The sequence below is a fragment of the Zeugodacus cucurbitae genome, chromosome 3, assembly GCF_028554725.1.
Source record: "Zeugodacus cucurbitae isolate PBARC_wt_2022May chromosome 3, idZeuCucr1.2, whole genome shotgun sequence".
Lineage (NCBI taxonomy): Eukaryota > Metazoa > Arthropoda > Insecta > Diptera > Tephritidae > Zeugodacus > Zeugodacus cucurbitae.
Window position 1 is genome coordinate 28,130,825 of NC_071668.1, and position 19,902 is coordinate 28,150,726.

The following is a 19,902-nucleotide window of genomic DNA, read 5'->3' on the forward strand; positions in this document are numbered from 1 at the left end:
CTGGAGTGTTTTCGTCCATTCGGACAACATGACCTAGCTAGCGTAGCCGCTGTCTTTTTATTCGCTGAACTATGTCAATGTCGTCGTATAACTCGTACAGCTCATCGATCCATCGTCTGCGGTATTCGCCGTTGCCAATGTTCTGAGGACCATAAATCTTGCGCAAAATTTTCTTCTCGAAAACTCCTAGTGTCGTCTCATCTGACGAAGCTTCTGCACCATAAAGCAGGACGGGAATGATAAGCGACTTGTAGAGTTTGATTTTGGTTCGTCAAGAGAGGACTTTACTGTTCAATTGCCTATTCAGTCCAAAGTAGCACCTGTTGGCAAGAGTGATTCTGCGCTGGATTTCGAGGCTGACATTGTTGGTGTTGTTGATACTGGTTCCCAGGTATACGAAATTATCTACGACTTCGAAGTTATGACTGTCAACAGTGACGTGGGAGCCAAGTCGCAAATGCGCTGACTGTTTGCTTGATGACAGGCGAATCCTTGTCCTCATTCACCTCCAGACCCATTCGCTTCGCCTCCTTATCCATGCGGGAAAAAACAGAACAAATGGCGCGGTTGTTGCTTCCGATGATATCAATATCATCGGCGTACGCCAGGAGCTGTACACTCTTGTAGAAGATTGTACCTTCTCTATTTAGCTCTGCAGCTCGTATTATTTTTTCCAACATCAAGTTAAAGAAGTCGCACGAGAGTGAGTCACCTTGTCTGAAACCTCGTTTGGTATCGAACGGCTCGGAGAGGTCCTTCCCAATCATGACGGAGCATTTGGTGTTGCTCAACGTCAACTTACACAGCTGTATTAGTTTTGCGGGGATACCAAATTCAGACATCGCGGCGTAAAGGCAGCTCCTTTTCGTGCTGTCGAAAGCAGCTTTAAAATCGACAAAAAGGTGGTGTGTGTCGATCCTATTCTATGACCACATGCTTATTATTAAAAATAAATTGATCTTATTATACTCTCGCAACAAAAGTTGCTAAGAGAGTATTATAGTTTTGTTCACATGACGGTTGTTTGTAAGTCATAAAACTAAACGAGTTAGATATATATCAAAATGATCAGGGTGACGAGAGGAGTCAAAATCCGAATGTCTGTCTGCCAGTCCGTCCGTCTGTCCGTGCAATGGATAACTTGAGTAAAAATTGAGATATCTTAACGAAACTTGGAACACGTATTCCTTGGCACCCTGAGGAGGTGCCACAAAATGGCGAAAACCAAAACCCTATAAAGTGTCATAACTAAGCAATAAATAAAGTTATAAAAGTAAAATTTTGAATAAAGGATCGCACTAGGAAGGGTCATATTTGGATGTAATTTTTTTGGGGAAGTGGGCGTGTCCCCGCCCCCAAATCGCTTATTTGTATGTATCTCGCAAACCAATAAAGCTATATAATACGCTAGACAGACGGCAAAGTTATTCCCGATTAACTGCGCTTTTAATCAGTTCCAATTTTGTGGGTGACAGACGGCAGCAAAGCGAGTTATAAACTCCCATAACAGCTGATTGGCAATAATATTTCCATTTTGGTGAAACAAAATTGGATAGAAAGCAATGATTGCGGTTGTTAGCCGCACAAATAGTACAAATCACTAATTATTAAAAAAAGTAGCATGCGTATGTTTTTGTTTACATTTAATTGAAAAACATCTGTCAGTATTGCATATTTTCATTCACAATAGATAAAAAGCGGCAATGTTTAACAATGTTGTCAACGAAAATGCCACGAACTCCCACTAACTCTCTAAAATTTTGAGGATTAAATGGGAGTTAGTAAACGGAGTTAACTGAGATAACTCTCGAATTAACCCCGATTAAAGCAGTTATTCCGAGTTAACGCCGCCGTCTGTCAGGGGTATAAATCAAACTTTCTGTAGTCGGTTCTCCTACATACCCCACCATACACCATGAAAGTAGTTGAAGTCGGATAATAACCACGCCCACCTCCCATACAAAGGTATGTTGAAAATTACTAAAAGTGGGTTAACTCACTAACGAAAAACATCAGAAACACTAAATTTCACAGAAATAATAGCAGAAGGAAGCTGCACTGAGATTTTTTTACAAAATGGAAAATGGGCGTGGCATCCCCCACTTATGGGTCAGAAACCATATCTCAGGAAGTATTCGACAGATTTCAATGAAATTCGGTATATATCACTTGTGAAAAATTTGTCGAAATCGAACTATAACTTTTCAATGCCCCGGGTATCGAATATGAAGAACTCAGTGCCCCTTGGTAACTTACCGAAAATTTCGATAAATATCTCAGGTATCTTAATTTAATTCAGATGAAATATTTTTCTTCTAATAGTGTGTCTCTGTACCAGAAAAGGTTAAACTCGGGTCATAACTTCCCTTATATATGAATATTTGAGAATACCTAATTATAGGATTTGCAAAAATACGATGAGCTTAATAGCTTATAAATCGGTTAATATGTGAAATATATTTATGCCGAATATATGGGTCAAATTGTGTGTTTTCTTAATAAAAATATAGCAATGAATTGCGAAAGCGCGTTTAACGAAATAACATTCAAATTTAAAATACAATTCTTAAATGAATTAGTATTTAATAGTTATACGAGGGCTTCTATATATATTTCTGGCCTAATAATGAAAATAGGAGTATTTATCAACGAAAATGGTTTTATTATTTTTCAAATTATTCTCCATCAAGATTTATACACTTTTGCATGCGCTCAAACCAATTTTCGAAGCACTTTTTTTGAGCGATTGTCAAATTGTGCGGGATCCAACGAGAACAAACCTTTTTTACGGCCAGGTGTTCATGCAATATCGAATGTATGCTGGTGGGAGAAATGCATAGGCATGCCTCTATCTGAAAGTATGTTACATGACGGTCTTGCATTATCAGTTCACGTACGGCATCGATGTTTTCTGGCACAACGGCTATTTTTGGACGACCTTCGCAGAATTCGTCTTTGAGCGAGCGTCGGCCACGATTGAATTCGTTGTACCAGTTTTTCACAGTGCTATAGGATGGTGCTTCATAGCCATACAAAGATTTTAGTTCATCGATGCACTCTTGTCGCGATAATCCACGTCAAAAGTCGTAAAAAATTATCGCACGAAAATGTTCACGAGTTAATTCCATTTTTTGGCCGAGATGAATTTTTTAATTCCCTGTAAATAAAACAATTCATGATTAAATGACAAAACGTTCTGAGTGATGTTATGCTAAAAAATGTCAAACTTTCCAATGGAAATGTCAGATTGCACCTGGCAACACTTAGTGTTGCCTAGGCCAGAAATATATATAGCAAACCTCGTAAAGCAGTGACCATTTCTTTTGCTTATTTTGTAATGAACAGATTTTAATTTTATTTTTCGGTTTATATTATTATAAATATTTTCACTGGTAGAATTATGCATATATTGCTTCAGTTCCACACTACACATGACAAAATACAGCTGCATTATTTAAAATATATTATATAATTTTTTATTAACATGTTGACATTCACGCCAGCGTTTTAATTATCTGAATATTATATAATTATATAATAACCAAGTAATTGTGGATAGCAAATAATACCACATTCATTCCCCCCTTTTTCAATTTCCGTCAAACCCGCTGAAGACTTTGCAATATGTAACAGAATTCTTCGCGTAAGCAGTTATACTGGAAATTTCTGCTGACAAATTGTAATATATATTAGTAATTAGACGTTTTGAAATAATGACGTCCAATAATTCAGCTAATAAATAATACTGATTTCCTAAGCCTACATTATTGCAAATTGCGGGAATATTTGTGATTTCATCCGAACTAAGACTTCCTTTATTTATTTGAAATTTTAATTCACTTTTCAGAGAGTGTGATAAAAAATTCGAAACGAAGCAAGCAACGTTTTTTACGATGTTGCAAAAACACTTACTCTCTTGTTTATCACATCTTTTTAGTAATTAAACTCTCCTACTTGATCCACTGGTTTAAAAATGAAAACGATGCAAATCAGGTGTCAGACTTTTTGAATTGTCGTACAAAAATGGTCAGAAAATATATTGCAAAATAATATTCAAGATCTCTTTATAGTAAATACATATGTATGTATGTAAATGTAAAGATGTTTTTCATGTAAATCCATATGTTTTATTGAAGCAAATAAATGAATGAATTTTTTAAATTTAAAAATGCATTTAATATTATAAAAACAGGTAATTTATGTATATATTTGGAAAAGTAAATTATTCGAAAAAGTAAATTACCCAAAATACCAATCGATTTACTTTTCGAGAGTATACTGTATATACATTAGGTACCAATGAAGTCCACGGAATAAAACTTTACACAAATACTGTATATGATCTGTGGCATCATTTGTGAAAGAATTGTCGAAATCGCACTATAACTTTTCAATGCATCGGATATCGAATATGAAGAATTCAGTGACTTAGGGTAATTTTTCACTGAAAATATCAGTAAATCTTTCTGATATTTTAATTCAATTCATAGGAAATTTTTTTCTTCTAATAGTGTGTCTCAGTACCACAAATGGTTACAATCGCATATAAATAAAGCATATAATCTTAGATATAATGTATGTTGGTGGTGAAAGTGAATGAAATCGGTTCAGGAATTACCTCAGCCTATATACTATATATGAGGATTTTCGGGTCTGGGTCAAACTGTGTTATCTTAATAAAAATATAGCAATAAATTGCGAGAGTATAAAATGTTCGGTTGCAATCGAACTTAGCCTTTCCTTACTTGTTACTTCATAAGATTTTCAGGTCAGAGGATCCAGACAATTAATATGAAACATTCTGACTCTTATAAGAACAACTATAACACCCCAAATGTGTAAAGCTACCGGGGTATACGTAAACCTGTTTTTTTTTAAGTATGGCTATATATTTCAGCATACTAGAAAATGCAACTAATGACACTGTATTGTATATAAGTATATTGAATAATGCTCAAATTTGAAGAAATTTAGCATTCGTTAAATGGAACATAAAGACATGGAAAACAATGACATCCATATACATATTTTCTTTAAGGATATTCAAGATATTTCAACTCCATAATTCGTAAAATACTAAATATAAGCAACTAATATTCCAAATTTTTAGCCGATGTGATTGAAAGAAAGGCTCTACATATAGATATTTGATAAAAATTGTTATGGAACTAATTGCTATCACGAACAAATATCTCCAAAGCTTAATATAAAAAATTGTTTGCAAATGTCCTCTAGATAGAGGTAACAGTTCGATCAGTATAAAGCAAATAAAATTCCTATGAAATTACTACAAGTAAACATTTGACTTTCTTTTAAATTTTCAAGCTGAATTTGTGCCTAAAACATTGACCAGAGGTAATAAATGCGGTTACTTATATTAATATAAATATTGCTCCTGTAACCACAACAACCAAACTTACATCAATATGTATTTTCCGTTTCATTGGAATTTGATTCGAATAGAGCGACGTGACAATTTTTTGAAAATCTCCTGCACAAATTCCCACACTTAGGTAAACACACGGATGACACAGCGCACACTCCTTAATATAGGGAAACTTGCAAAATATTCATACATATTGCGAAAAGTTATGTGAATTCCCATTGCAGAAATCAGAACATTTCCTTTAAAAAGCACAAAAAACTATTGAAAATGTCGGAGGGTATTAAGTTATCATTTGTGTTGCCTGTGGCGTGAAGAAAATAATAAAGTACAAACAGAAGTAAACAAAGTTCTGCAGCTCAAATACAACATCCTGCAGCATTTTTACGACTTTCATCTTCTTACTCACAAGACTGTTGCTCCCGTAGGCGTATTCGACGGAACTTTAAGCTCACCATAGGCTACAGGAAGTAACAAGGTTAGCTGGTAGCTACGTCAATGTACATGTTACACACTGGTTTATGTGTGGGTTTGTTTGTTTTCTTTGGCCATGTATGCAAATCTCACAACAAAATATTTCTTCTACAATTGATAGGAAATCAATGAATGCAAACTAGATTTTCAGGCTGAACAAGAGCAAAACAAATAATTCCGGTCGACAATAGTGATGAAAACTCGATTTTCGTTGCCCTCGTATTATCAGAAAAATAAAAAAAATGTTGGATTACTGCAAAGGTTGGTTTCATTCACTGACCACTTGTCAAATATTGTATTCCAATATAGTATCAACTTCCAAAATGCTGCTCTTAATCTTGTTTGCTTTTACCAAGGGACATGTATTTATTTCGGTATAAGTTATGTCAAACTATTATAAATAATGTACGAATGCGTTAAGTTGCTTTAAGTTGCTTTAAGTTGCTGGTTAAGAGCATATAAGAACTTTCAAATATGAATTCTCTTAAATTTCTCATGTCTACTTGTCGATTATGAAAACACTGTTTTTATTGTAGAGGAATACATTTGCTCGTCTTAAATTCTTCACTTTTAAATTACAACTTTACCTTATTTTATTCCATTTAATATTGGAAATTAAAAAATCTCACTTTTCCAATGCAACACCAATTTGATTCAGCTTAATCAAATGTGAGCACGAAAACTTCTTGGATAACCGTGAGCGCATAGTCACCGTGCTTCGCCACCTCTGCTTGAAAATTATTTATGGAGAACTCCATACTTAATACTACCACTCCAAACTTACCCGTAAGCTTCGGAGCAATTATGAAAAAGCTCACTAGCCTTCACCTCGCAAACATCTCCATAGTTCTTATGTTAAACAAGAAGGAGCCATCAGAAGTAAAATCTTCAAAGCAGTTGCCCAAGTTTTCAAAGATGCAATCGAAGGACTGTATAATTTCAGAATGCCCAGTGTGGACCCTTATAGCAAACTTCGTAGGGATGCCTCAACTATATCCACAGTTTCTATGGTCAAAATTGTTGGTGGTCTTTGTTGGTGTTGTCTAATACCACTCTTGTATACGTTCTAATTTATAATCATGTAGAGTGAGCGCGCTCCATCAAGAAAGCTTTCTATAACCCCACTTACTTCACCCTAACCACAGGTTGATGGTGACTTTGCAAGTACTGCAACTCTTTTGTGAAACAAAAACACCACACATTTTAGTATATGTAATATAATATGGGCCATTGCAATTTGTTTCTAATGGCATTTGAGTGAGAAAAATTACATGTAAACATTTGCTGTTGAAGTTCAGTTTTCAGCTGACATTTCGAATACAAAATCCTTCACCTTATACACTCTTGCCTACAGAAAAACATGACCCAACCACCTCTGCTGACCTCAGAATTGTCTATGGTTACACACTATGAACGCTTTGCATCGTTCTCTTTTCGGGATTTTTGTCATAATTCCAAATTTATGCACGCATACGTTTGTCCATCCAATATTTATGAGCTTGCCACTGTGACCGCTCTCTAGACTGAGGCGGCATTCGTGTGAAGCAGGATGTGCGTTACGCTTTATGGTATCCAATGTGCGCCAATTTATTTATCAAATGCATATGCATGTGCGAAAATTAACATGACCCTCTATGACTATATATAGATACTCTAGAGTGTTTGTATGTATGGACGGGTGTAGGACTTCCGGATTATAAATTCGAATGTGAATTGCAGCTGTATTATATATATGTGAGTAAGCCCCGTTTCATGCTTTTGGATAAAATATAAGATTTGTTTTCAATTGCTAAGCTTTTGGGTTTTATTGAAAGCGTACCCCAATAAAAAAATCATATTTATATAATATCACATATGTAAGTACTAAAATGTTTATGTATGCTGTAAGTATTTCAGTCATGATGTGGGCATTATTTAAAAGAGAAATCGAGTATTCAATAAAAGTTTAATTATAATCGCGATAGAAAATATGTCTATAAGATTTTATTACCATTGGAAAGTAAAAAACTGCTCTTTTGTTTTTCATAACTTGGAACTTGGCCGTTCTATTCATTTTATAATTCGCATAAATAAAGCTTTTTAACGCCTGATTGTACGAGTATACTCGTATAACAAAATAAGTAACAGTTAAATTCAGCTCTTCCGGCGCTAGAATAATTTTTCAAACTGTAGTTTTGTATGTACGCGCTCTGTGCTCATTACGCTAATCTTCGGTACTAACTTAGAGTTTTTGACATCCAGCCTGACAGAAGGCTCTATAAATCGATTGTAAGTTGTAATAAATACCACTATGGATACACTAATTTGTGCAGTAATCTTATATGCAGACCGTTGTCCATTTGTCTTGAAGAAATGATTCATACCCTTTATACAATAATAGCCAAATGAATTTGAATTAATAATAATAATATTAATAGATTTTTACATATACCACTTAAAGTCAAACGATAAAATAATATCATCATATAAAATAATAACAGTTAGACGGCCGAAAAAAGTGAATTTTCCAGAATTTTTTCTGAGAAAACTTTTTAATTTATTGATCCAAAAATTTATACACATATTATGGTATCTATTTTAAGACTTAGTACTAGTAAAAATATTTATTTGAAAAAGAGCTACAGCTGATCTCCAGGAGCTTTCGTTAAAATAATGTTAAATCTAGTAATTAATCGAAGGAATAAGCCAAATAAAATTTTTTGACAAAATGGCGGTTTCTCAAAAAAAAAAAATCGATTTTTCACCGAAATTTCGGCCTTAAATTGTTTATAAAAAAAAATATTTATCGGAGAGAAAAAATCTTCGATTAATTACTAAAAAATATATTTAAGAAGGTCGTGTTAAAATTTGAGACTAATCGGTCTAGCCGTTTTCGAGTAATGTTGGTCACCGACTTTGAAAACACCATTTTGAGAAAAACGCGTTTAAAGTTTGGACCTTGTACTTCCAAGCACTCTGAAACGCCTTTTCAAATTTTTCATTTGCTTGTAACTTTGAAAATATTCACCGGAACGATATGAAATTTTCTGTGTGTATTCTTAAATATATGTACATTAAGAAAATGAAATAAAAAAAATCGATTTTTTGAAAATTCTAACTGTATATAACCCCTTAAATTCAACAAAATTTATAGAATCATAATAAAATATCGATCCAACTAATATTTTAGGAGTTGCGGTACTGCAGTAATTATTACGTAGCTCAAACTCTACACGTGTTTTTCTCAAAACTTGTTTTCAAATTTGGTGTTCAGGATTTCTTGAGAACTCTTCAATAGATCTTGATGGAATTTTAGACAAGTCTTCGGGATACAATTTATGACTATTAACAAAAATGCCGTAAATCTTTTGAAAAAATTCCTACGTGCAAGTTCGCATTTTATATTCTCACTGATGATCCTGCTAAGAGTTATGCTGTCAACGCGAACGAACTCATTAAAAATGTATCTTTATTTATTTATTTATTTGTTAGACCGTATTTTCTAGGACGAAACTCATGTACCCCCTCAATTGGACTGGAAGGACAGTTGTCTCATACCATTTATGATCTATTTTATCTGCACCCAAGCATTATTGCTCACTTGTTCTGTCACATCAAGTTTAGATAATGTGCAGCAGCGCATCAATTTAACATAATAAGTGTCAGAGATAACAATTACATCTGCGGTTTCGACGATTCGAGTTTCTGTATTTAATTACATTATACTATGTAAGGTAACAGTGTGTATATATGTAAGTATATGCAAACAAAATTTATTTTACATTTATTCTATGGGGTTGCTCAACTCGAAACTGTATTGCCTGCATTCAGCGTCCAAAATAAGGTACTAAGAAGTATAGTTAATGCTCCTTGGTATATTAGATCTGCTGACCTTCACCGTGATCTTGGTGTGAATTCAGTAATGAACGAAATAACCAAACTTGCAAAGACTCACGAAATGAGGCTTATACAGCATGTAAATGAAGAGGCATCCAGACTCATCGGTACTGCTGAACGAGAAACCCGACTGAAACGTAAGAGGCCTTCAGACTTAGCAAGGCAACTGTAGCAGCTTTTAATTATTATTTTTAAGTTATTAGAATTGAATTGTTGTTAGTATTTAATCATTGTATACTAGGTACAATTGTAAATAAAAAAAAAATTATTCTAGAGTTAAATATTAAATAAATATTGAATTATTACTGGCATATCAAACTTTCGCATTTAATGTAATTCATAATAACGATCAATTGGCTTATCATATCATATAGGATATCATATAGGATATCTACAGACTAAACAATACTCTGTCATAATACCTCAATCATAATTCAGAGATACTCTAAGAACATTGTGATGATTATTATTTACTATAAACCTATGCAGTAGTAACTATTGTTTCATTTCACCTCAATTTTCTAGAAATAGATATAGCTATTTTATAGAATGTGCATAATATACATACATATTAAATTGAATTTAATTAGCGCTGATAATGAGCTTTGAGTAATTATGCGCGCGTAACTTAATGAAACCATGCGACATTCTAATCAGCTTTGTGTGGGCACAATAAACAAAACAGCAGCCGTAACCGCAAACGGTTAACCACAAGTTTGTTTATGCAATTGCCCCGTTTATATTGTACTTAATTGCGTAGTTACATCACAAGTTTCTCACCTAAAGTTGCACTCGCTGTCATTATAATACGCATCGATGGATAACAAAGGACATTTTCACGCTGGGTGGACGAAGGGGAACCTCATTAAGGTGACACAATGTGTGCAACACCTTATAACGCTAACAGAAACCAATACGTTGACGAAATGTTATAAATTCGATAGACCTGTTGATCTGTTCGTTCCTATAGTGCGTATTCAACGAATAACAAAACGAATTACACTCCCAGATATATTATTACTTCTTAATTACTTATAATCAGGTATATCAAATAGACTAACTCCGAAAAAAGTATTATCTCATTAAAAACCACACGTCTACAAAAACACCCGTTATTAAAATCATCTGGTTCCGAATGATGAGGCTTTAAATTTAAATTGTTAACTTGTTATACGTTATTAAATTGTAACTAATTATCATGATAACTATTGCCAACCATAAACAAAATTACCAGCAACAGGATTATCGAGTTCTCATCAATTGGCTATCGAGATACCCGGTATGATGAGGGTCGACGAGTAACAAGCGATCTCTCGAATATATTGATAAAGCATCGAACCCAAAGTTATATTGCCGGAAGTTCGATTAAATGTAATAATTTTGCTGGCGGTTTGCTTTAGTTGTGGTTGTAATTTATTCAATATTTTATATTGTAGAGTATTACTTATTCATCTTACTTATGCACCAGACCATGCATTTTTTACAAAGGTTTCATGGTATTGAGAAAGGGGGACATCCTTTATTAGAAGAACACCTTTGAAGTTGGCAAAAAATACTTGTAGGAGATATATTCGGCTATATTGATGAGGATATATAACTCATATTTTATACTTGCCCCACATTTTAGAAATCTCTGCTCATTTTATTCAGCATTGACTATTTGTATGCACCTACAAAACAAAACAATAGCAATTATTATTTTGAAAGACATTATCATTTCCTCTCATTCTTCATTAAAAATTAAGTTATTTTAAAATTACCAAATTACCCATTGCCATTACGAATTCATTGGCATACTTCCACGTAGCATAAAAATGGATTAAAATGCATTTTGGCTTAATAACAATATGTAATAACAATAATAGTGGACCCAAACGATACGAAAGTTGAAAACTCTAATAAACATATGTACACATACCCAAATAAACCTAAATATCTTTTTACAACCATGCTTCCACATCCGAATTGGGGCACTTACATAAACTCATACTTTTGTTGGGAACTAATTCAAAATTCAAACTGTTTGTAGCTGTGATACACATGTAGTACAAATAGTGCGTCCATTACATGTTCGCATACTTATACATAAGAGGGTCCCACCACAAAACTAAATGAAAAGCAGCACACACGCATTTTAATGTCACTCTAACATATTAAATAAGTTTATGTTTGTTTGCTCAGCTTAAAATTTTAATGGCCGTTCACGATAGTGGAAGCACAACGCTAAGTGGGCATCTACGTCTGTAGTCCAACAAATGCCAGTGGCTAAGCTCAGAAGTGGCATATGTACATATTTGAAATTTTAAAAGAGATTAGGTTCAGATTTGAAATGCGTTTTAATTAAAAACGAGCGTTCATACTATTCAGCCTAAATTTAAACTTAGAAAGCAGAATAACAGAAAAATATATGATATGCAAAAAATCATATTTATTAGTCGAGAGGTTTTCAACAAATAATATATGAAGTTACCCTCGAGGTCAATGCACAGCTTAGAGGAGTTTCCACATAATCGATAACCATTTAGAAAAGCGATTAACCTTCATTACCGGTAGTTTTTTTCATTCTATTGAGATCTAAGACCAAGAAAATACCACTGTGGTCACAATGACCAAAGAATACGGTGGCAGTGTAGGACATTTTGAGATTCACTTAAGGCATCGAAAGAGAAATGGACACACTTAGTATTCTTTATAAGCGGAAATTCTTCATAAAGTGCTTGGATACAAATAGCATGATCATTAATATATCCCTGAAATGAATTGTCAATTGTGTTTTAAATCACATTAAAATGCTTTAACCAACATTCCCATTTGGCATTTTTCTGATTTTTATTGTTGTTCGCCAATCAAGTAGAAAATCTGGTATGGGTGTTGCAACTTGAAATAATGTGTTTTTGTTTTCTCTCGACTGTAAATTAATGAATGCCCAGTAATCTGTTGCTTACGCCCCAACAAAAATTTGTATTCGTGCATTTAACTACTCCACCACACGCACACATTAATAGATGTATATACTATACATATGTCTGTACACACATATAATATTACAGTCCATGTTCTACCAGTAAGGGCGGGAATGAACTTTCATTGGCATCATTAACGGTCCGCTGTCAGTCAGTGCAATTCAATACAATATGAAGACAATAATTATACTCAAGGAAAATGCATTACTCAAATTGCTTTTATTGATTCGGATAGAGCAATGCACGGTAATGGATCCGAAATGAGCCGATGGCTGATAACAGTCATACGACTTCAATGGTAATGGAAATAAGCAAACCCTATAGCAAGCTCAAGGCCGGTTTCGATTGGTGAGTACACGTATATCCAGCTACAGTGAAACTTCTCTAACTCGAATCGTCATTATCCACAAAAAAACTTCGAGTTAGAGAGACTTCGAGTTATAGAATTTTCATTAATATATACAAATTTTCAAAAAGCTGAAGTATAGATTTATACAGAGTTTTATTTATTTACTTCGCACAAAGGTCTATATAAATACCTTAAAACATGTAATATTGTTTGGTTCTTGACGCCTGTATCCCATGAATTAGCTACATGAGTTATGTAATCCATAAGTGTAATATCATATTTTTTGTTCGCCTCCATACGATGTAGGGACTATTTTAAAATCCTGTCTCGATAGTAAAATTTTAAATTTGCCCTGGCCGAAAGGTTCGATTTATGGAAGCAAATTTGTATGAAATTTAACTTCCTTTGCCAATACATGGGTTCGAGTTATAGAAGTCTAAGTTTATTATCTAGAATACGAGATTCGCATATATAGAAGTAGTAATTTTAGGTTGGGTTAAGTTAAAAATAGTGATCTCAGCGCGATGGATTCCACTTGGACATGTAAAGGTGCCATTTTCTATTGTTGCCAGAAGACTCCTAAGTATGGTTTGCAAAGAAGACCCTTAAGTATCGCCGAAGCGCTTTGAACCTTTTATGAGGCGAATAGCAAGAAATTACTTGTGGTTTCCACCTCGCCTACCTCCATAGAGCTATGGCAGTTTAGGATAGGAGGACGGTAGGATTCCTAGGCATATCGCACGTATACCTAATCTACAGTGTCCGGTGAGTACTCCCAGTATTGCGCAAGGTTAACATTTTTAGGTACACGAAGTTCCTTCGACCTCTTTGGCTCCACTCTGGACCCAAAGGAGTTCGCAACCGAGCAATTGTTAACCAACGCTTACCATGCTCGCGAGAGGTTCAGTGATCCAGTCCTAGAGTAGAGCCCCAACATGATGAAATAGAACAACGGGTGCCCCTTCTTTCGAGCTCATCCATTCTGCAGTTCCCAGCGATTCCGCTGTTACCTAACACCCATAGAGAAAAGTAGTACACATCCTCATTCAAATCAAAAGGTGACCTACTACTGGGAAATTTACTGTGTATAAAATACTCTCATTACAAGTTGTATGCATTTGTAGGTTACTACTGATTTTCATACAGAGCGTGTGATTTATTTTATTCCATCGTAAATTCAACTACATATAAAATATTTCAATTAGTAAATTAATTAAAAGTAATGTAAGTCAATGTAAGGTTCATTCGAAATTACTCAAAATTGAGAATATTTAAACATTTAATTCAATTTACTATATTTTCACCGCGATGGGTGAAATTTTGAAATAAGGCTATACTCAATCGACAGTTCAGGGAATATCTTATTATATGATTAATAGAAAGATATCGTCAAAAGTCATATGTTAAATAATAACATAAATTGCCAATAGTGATTTTTTTAAAATCACAGTTACTGATAATTATTTGTGGAGTGAAAAAATAGACAAACAATTATAGTTAAGATTGGAATTAAACTCAGTTATATCACCAGCATATGTACCAGCATATAGACTAGTAGATATTAAGTACTTAGCCTATCAACTTCTTGCAAAAATAATATTATACACTCATGGGATCGTTTTTAGAGAGAAACACAAATTTGACATTCCGCTCTCCAACCGAACTTCATTGGCAAGAGCACCAGGTTTCTCAAAATATTATGTGAATAACTTTTTTGATATCCTTGAAATGGTCCACTTTAATTATTAAGCCAACAATGTTTTTAACATTGATGAAACAGGCATATGTGTCATTCCATCAAAATTATCCCAAGTATTGTCAAGGAAGGGTAAAAGGCATATTGTAGCCTTACAACTTCTTCTTCTTGACTGGCGTAGACACCGCTTACGCGGTTATAGCCGAGTCCACAACTGCGCGCCACGCATCTCTCCTTTTGGCAGTTTGGTGCCAATTGATAATACATACAAGTCCTTCTCCACCTGGCCCTTCCATCGGAGGGCAGGCCTCCCTCTTCCTCGGTTTCCACCAGCGGGTACTGCATCGAACACTTTCAGAGCTGGGGCACTTTCGTCCATTCGAACAACATGACCTAGCCAGCGTAGCCGCTGTCTTTTTATTCGCTGGATTATGTCTATGTCGTTGAATAACACATACAGCTCATCATTCCATCTTCTGCGGTATTCGCCGTTGCCAATGTTAACTTTGGTCAACTTACACCATTAATTTTGCAGGGATACCAAATTCAGACATAGTGGGGTCTCCCTTTTTGTGGAATGGGCAGAGTACACTGAGATTCCAATCGTCGGGCATGCTTTCTTCCGACAATATTCCGCAAAGAAGGTAATGCATGCACCCTATAAACTCTTCGTCGCCGTATTTGAATAGCTCGGCCGGCAATCCATCTGCCCCCGCCGGCTTGTTGTTCTTCAAGCGGGTAATTGCTATTCTAATTTCTTCTTGCAGGCTGGAGAAGTATTACCCCTGTCGGCCAGCTTGTCAAGCTCTTCATACTCACGCATTTCGGCCTCTTTCTTTTTTTGTCTGCAAATGCGTCTCGCTTCCCTCTTCAGCTCTCGGTATCTTTCCTATCCCGCACGTGTTGCGGTCGATCGCAATATTGCGAGTTAGGCAGTCTGTTTTCTCTCCACCGCGAGACGACATTCCTCATTATACCAGCTGTTTTTTTTCTTTTCCGAAAGCCTATGGTTTCGGAGTCTCAGAGAGCAGGAGTGCAAGTAGAGTAGAAAATCGTTCGGCTGTCGGTTGTGATTGACATGATCGATCTGGTTGCGCGTGATTCGATCGGGGGACAGCCAAGTGCCTAGATGTGTTTCCTTATGCTGGAATCTAGTACTACAGACGACTATATTTTGGGCCCCAGCGACCTCGATCAGTCCATTTGGCGATGTTTCGTCATGGAAGCTAATTTTTCCGACTGTTGTGCCAAAGACACCTTCTTTGCCCACCCTAGCGTTGAAATCCACAAGCACGATTTTGACATTGTGGCGGGGCAGCGCTCATAGGTACGTTCTAGGCGCTCATAGAAGGTACCTTTGATCACTTCGTCTCTCTCCCACCACTAATCGAATTTGCGCTTCTTTATATGGCCGCTGTAGTAGACGTCACAAGGACCAACCTTCTTCCGTCCTTGTCCCGTCCATCGCATTTCTTGGATTGCATTGATGTCAGCCTTTACTCAAGCAGAGGGCAGAGGCACCTTAAAACGTTTGCAATGGTCGTCATCAAAATTGGGGTTCCTTGGTCGCATAAGCGGCCTTTTTTTATGTTTTTTTTTTCAGTTTATAATATATTTTGCGTTTGGAGTTATTGTTTCACAAAAAAAAAAAATAAAAACTAATTATTTTTTTAGAGTTAATCAAACAATTTTATTATTATATTACAATTATTATATATCAAAAAAAGATTGATGGTCCATATTTGACTAATTTATTTCATAGGACTTTTTACATTAATGGATCATTCGAGACATATAGTCCCTTGAGGTATTCAATTGAAAATCATTTCACGAAACACGTGTTGCTCTTGTGAGTTAAAAATAATAATATAATAAGTATGACACTCATACATACATATATTGTTATTCGTATTTATTATTATCTGAACCAATTAAATGCATTAAGTTTACCTAATAACATTATAAGGATGACGAGAGCAAATGACTTAAGATGCATGGTTTAAAATGTTTTGAAGAATAACCACGCCCACCTTCTTCAAGTTTAAGATGAATATCTCGCAAGCGCTATATCAACCAAACATTCCTTCTAGAATTTAAAGGGGGAACATGTTAAAATTTAATAATAATCAAACTTACGCCTTCATAATAATCCCTAGCATGATAAATGTCTCTCTACATAGGATATATAGTTCCGTATGGACCATTTTAAACAATTTCAAAATATACATAATACCGTTCATTTTTTCATACCTCAGCCACAGTTAAACCAATTTATATCACATTTAGTATATAATATTTCCTTCACATTTTCTTGTTACATTTTGAAAACCATAACTAATTCCTAGCGGAAAGCATTTTTAATTGTTTTTCTTTACAATGAAGATATCAAAAAACTTTACACAAATAGTTCGATGTCAATCATAGGCGGATCTTTGTGGTTTCTGTTTATAGTCTGGACAATATGTTCTTATTTTGCAATGTTACAAAAAATTCATAGATACTCACAGCCCTCCATGTTAATATTCTCGTCTCTCGAGTTGATTTTTAGATACCTAGATACATGTACGGTATATGTTATATAATTCCGAGCATAATGGTGATGAGTGTTAATTAGGGTGAAGTGATTTCATTAACTTTTGTTTTTTCTTTAGGCATATCTGTAGAAAGTTTCTGTTGTAGGAGAAAAATTAAACACAAGAAAAATCAGTATGTTTATGCTCTGGGCACCTCTACCCCCATCGACATGAAATTTTTAAAACTTTTCCAAATACTCATAAATTCGCAAATATTCATAAAATCCATTTGATGTTCTAAGCAGTGCTATGTTAGAAAAAAATAGAAATATTGACCTTAAAACATGCTTGTTACGTAATTCGTGGGAGGGGTATTAATTTTTTTTCACCCACCGATAGAGTGCCAGTGCCATTTAGAGTAAATATAAACAATTTTACAAAACACAACAGATAGAAGATCATTATGTGATTTTAGCGGATTTAAGATGTAACTAGTAATTTAGCCATTTTACCTGTGAGTCGGAGACACCTAAAAATATTAATTATTACATTAGAAATCTAAGTCGGTAAATGTAAATGAATTAGCTGTTGTTGGGTGCGACGGAACTGTAGTGAATACAGGTTTCAAAGGTGGTGTTATTGGTCTGATGGAGGAGGGATTCAATAGGCTATCTGTCAATTACATTCAAATGAGTTACCACTAAGTCATCTTTTATTACATTTAGACGGGAAAACTACAGGACCTAAATGCTTTTCGGGCGACATCGAATCCACATTACAAATTTGTCAAACAATGCCTATAGTCGAATTTACCGTTATACCTACAATATTACCCGAAATAACTAGGAAGGGCTTAGTACCGACCAAAATGACATAATGACCGCTATCATTATTGGAGTATATTCTTTTGATTTAGCTAATATGAAACCCGAAGCCCTTAGCTATTCTAAATTGCTAACAACAGCTAGTCGAATTCTAAGATTGTATGCCACTTAAGCTGACCACAAAGAAAAGCTAGTTGTATTAGCCACGTACGTTATAAAAGTTTATGAAACAATGTGGTTTACAATAAATGTAATTCCTCGTGCATTAACGGAGGCAAACATCTATGGCAAACCATTAACCTAAGTCGTTATTTGAATGTCGATATAAAAGCAATCGTCGAAAAGGATATTTTGGTCACCCAGAAAATCTTCTCATTGTCATGCTTGGTGACGACAGCGAGATCAAAGAATTCTCGAAAAATTCGAACTTTAAAGTACCTGCATTCAACTTCGCTACCAAAGGTTACACTGACACTATTATGTGGGGAGAACTGAGCCACCTCTAACTTTAAATATGTCTGATGAAACCTTGAAAGACATTGTCAAAAACCTTCTTGGTACATCCCACACCCAAGCCGAGGAGCGCTGTGTCAAGTTGGAAGCATCGAGTGCAGTTTGTGGAGAAAATAAACGAGATGGTTTTATTAGGGCAAGGCTACTATCGTGTCAACGAATGGTTTATTTCAATACAAAAAGCAATTTGATGTGTAAATAGTATTTTAAGTAATTTAAATGAATATTTTTTTTATAAAATGTTTAAAATGTCAATTTTTTAATTTTCGACTATACTGGGGCTCCTCAAAATATTAAGCCAGCTGTTTGATATTTTGTATGTTTGTTTTATTTATTAAAAGGCAACTTTTCATAGCTATGCCGTTAAAAAAACAAGACAAAATTTTTCTCCATACATTATCGCTCCACTTTAGTGTACATACTTAAATTCAGAACTAAAATAATGGTTGTAATACATCTCTTAATAATTGCTTATTGTCCAATTCTAGATGGATTTGTACCTAAAGATATATTCATTCACACACCGTCGAGCGATGACAATTATACATAACTTTTGTATTTATGTGTTCAAAGATTTAATTTGCATGTTTTGTTTTCCGTTTGAATACTTTTATATTTTTTATGGTCACCTAATGGCAATTCATAAAATAATAATTTTCACGTATTTACACGGCCGCATCAGCAAGTTTCGCGGCCAGATGCTAGTAAAATTTACGAGCAAACTGCTCGCCACATCAAAGAAGGTAAATGAGGGACCAAGTGCCATCGAAAGTGGTTGCCGGAAAATGTCACTAACAAACTTCGGACCGCAGTTGATAGCACGACTAAAGTCTGCCGCTTTGTTTTTACTGGCACGTTGTCATGGACATCGTTTGTATGCCATGCCCAATAAAGTGTCGAATAGCAGTATGAACCAAAACAACAACGGCGAAACCATTTAAAATACCAAGATAAACAAGGGGTGGGGAAGAAACTAGTTTAAATTAGTTTTATATTTTTGCTGTCCACAAAAAGTTGCTATGCAAGCTAACGGTGCCAATGGCTAGTATCATTATGGGACCAAAAACATTTGTGCTTCCGTTTGCAATATTTGCAATGCAAACTAATTAAATTAATTAGTTAAGCGGCAAAAGAGTGTCTCCACAGCCCGCATCGAGCACGCTCAACTCCACTAATTCGCACACCCATCAATTAAAATGCCCGCCCACCCGGCAGCTATTAGACATCGGCAGCAGCAGAACAAGCAAACGAGACAGGCAATTAAATGCCCGCTCAACTCCGATTCGGAGATATTGTTTTTTAACGCTTTTT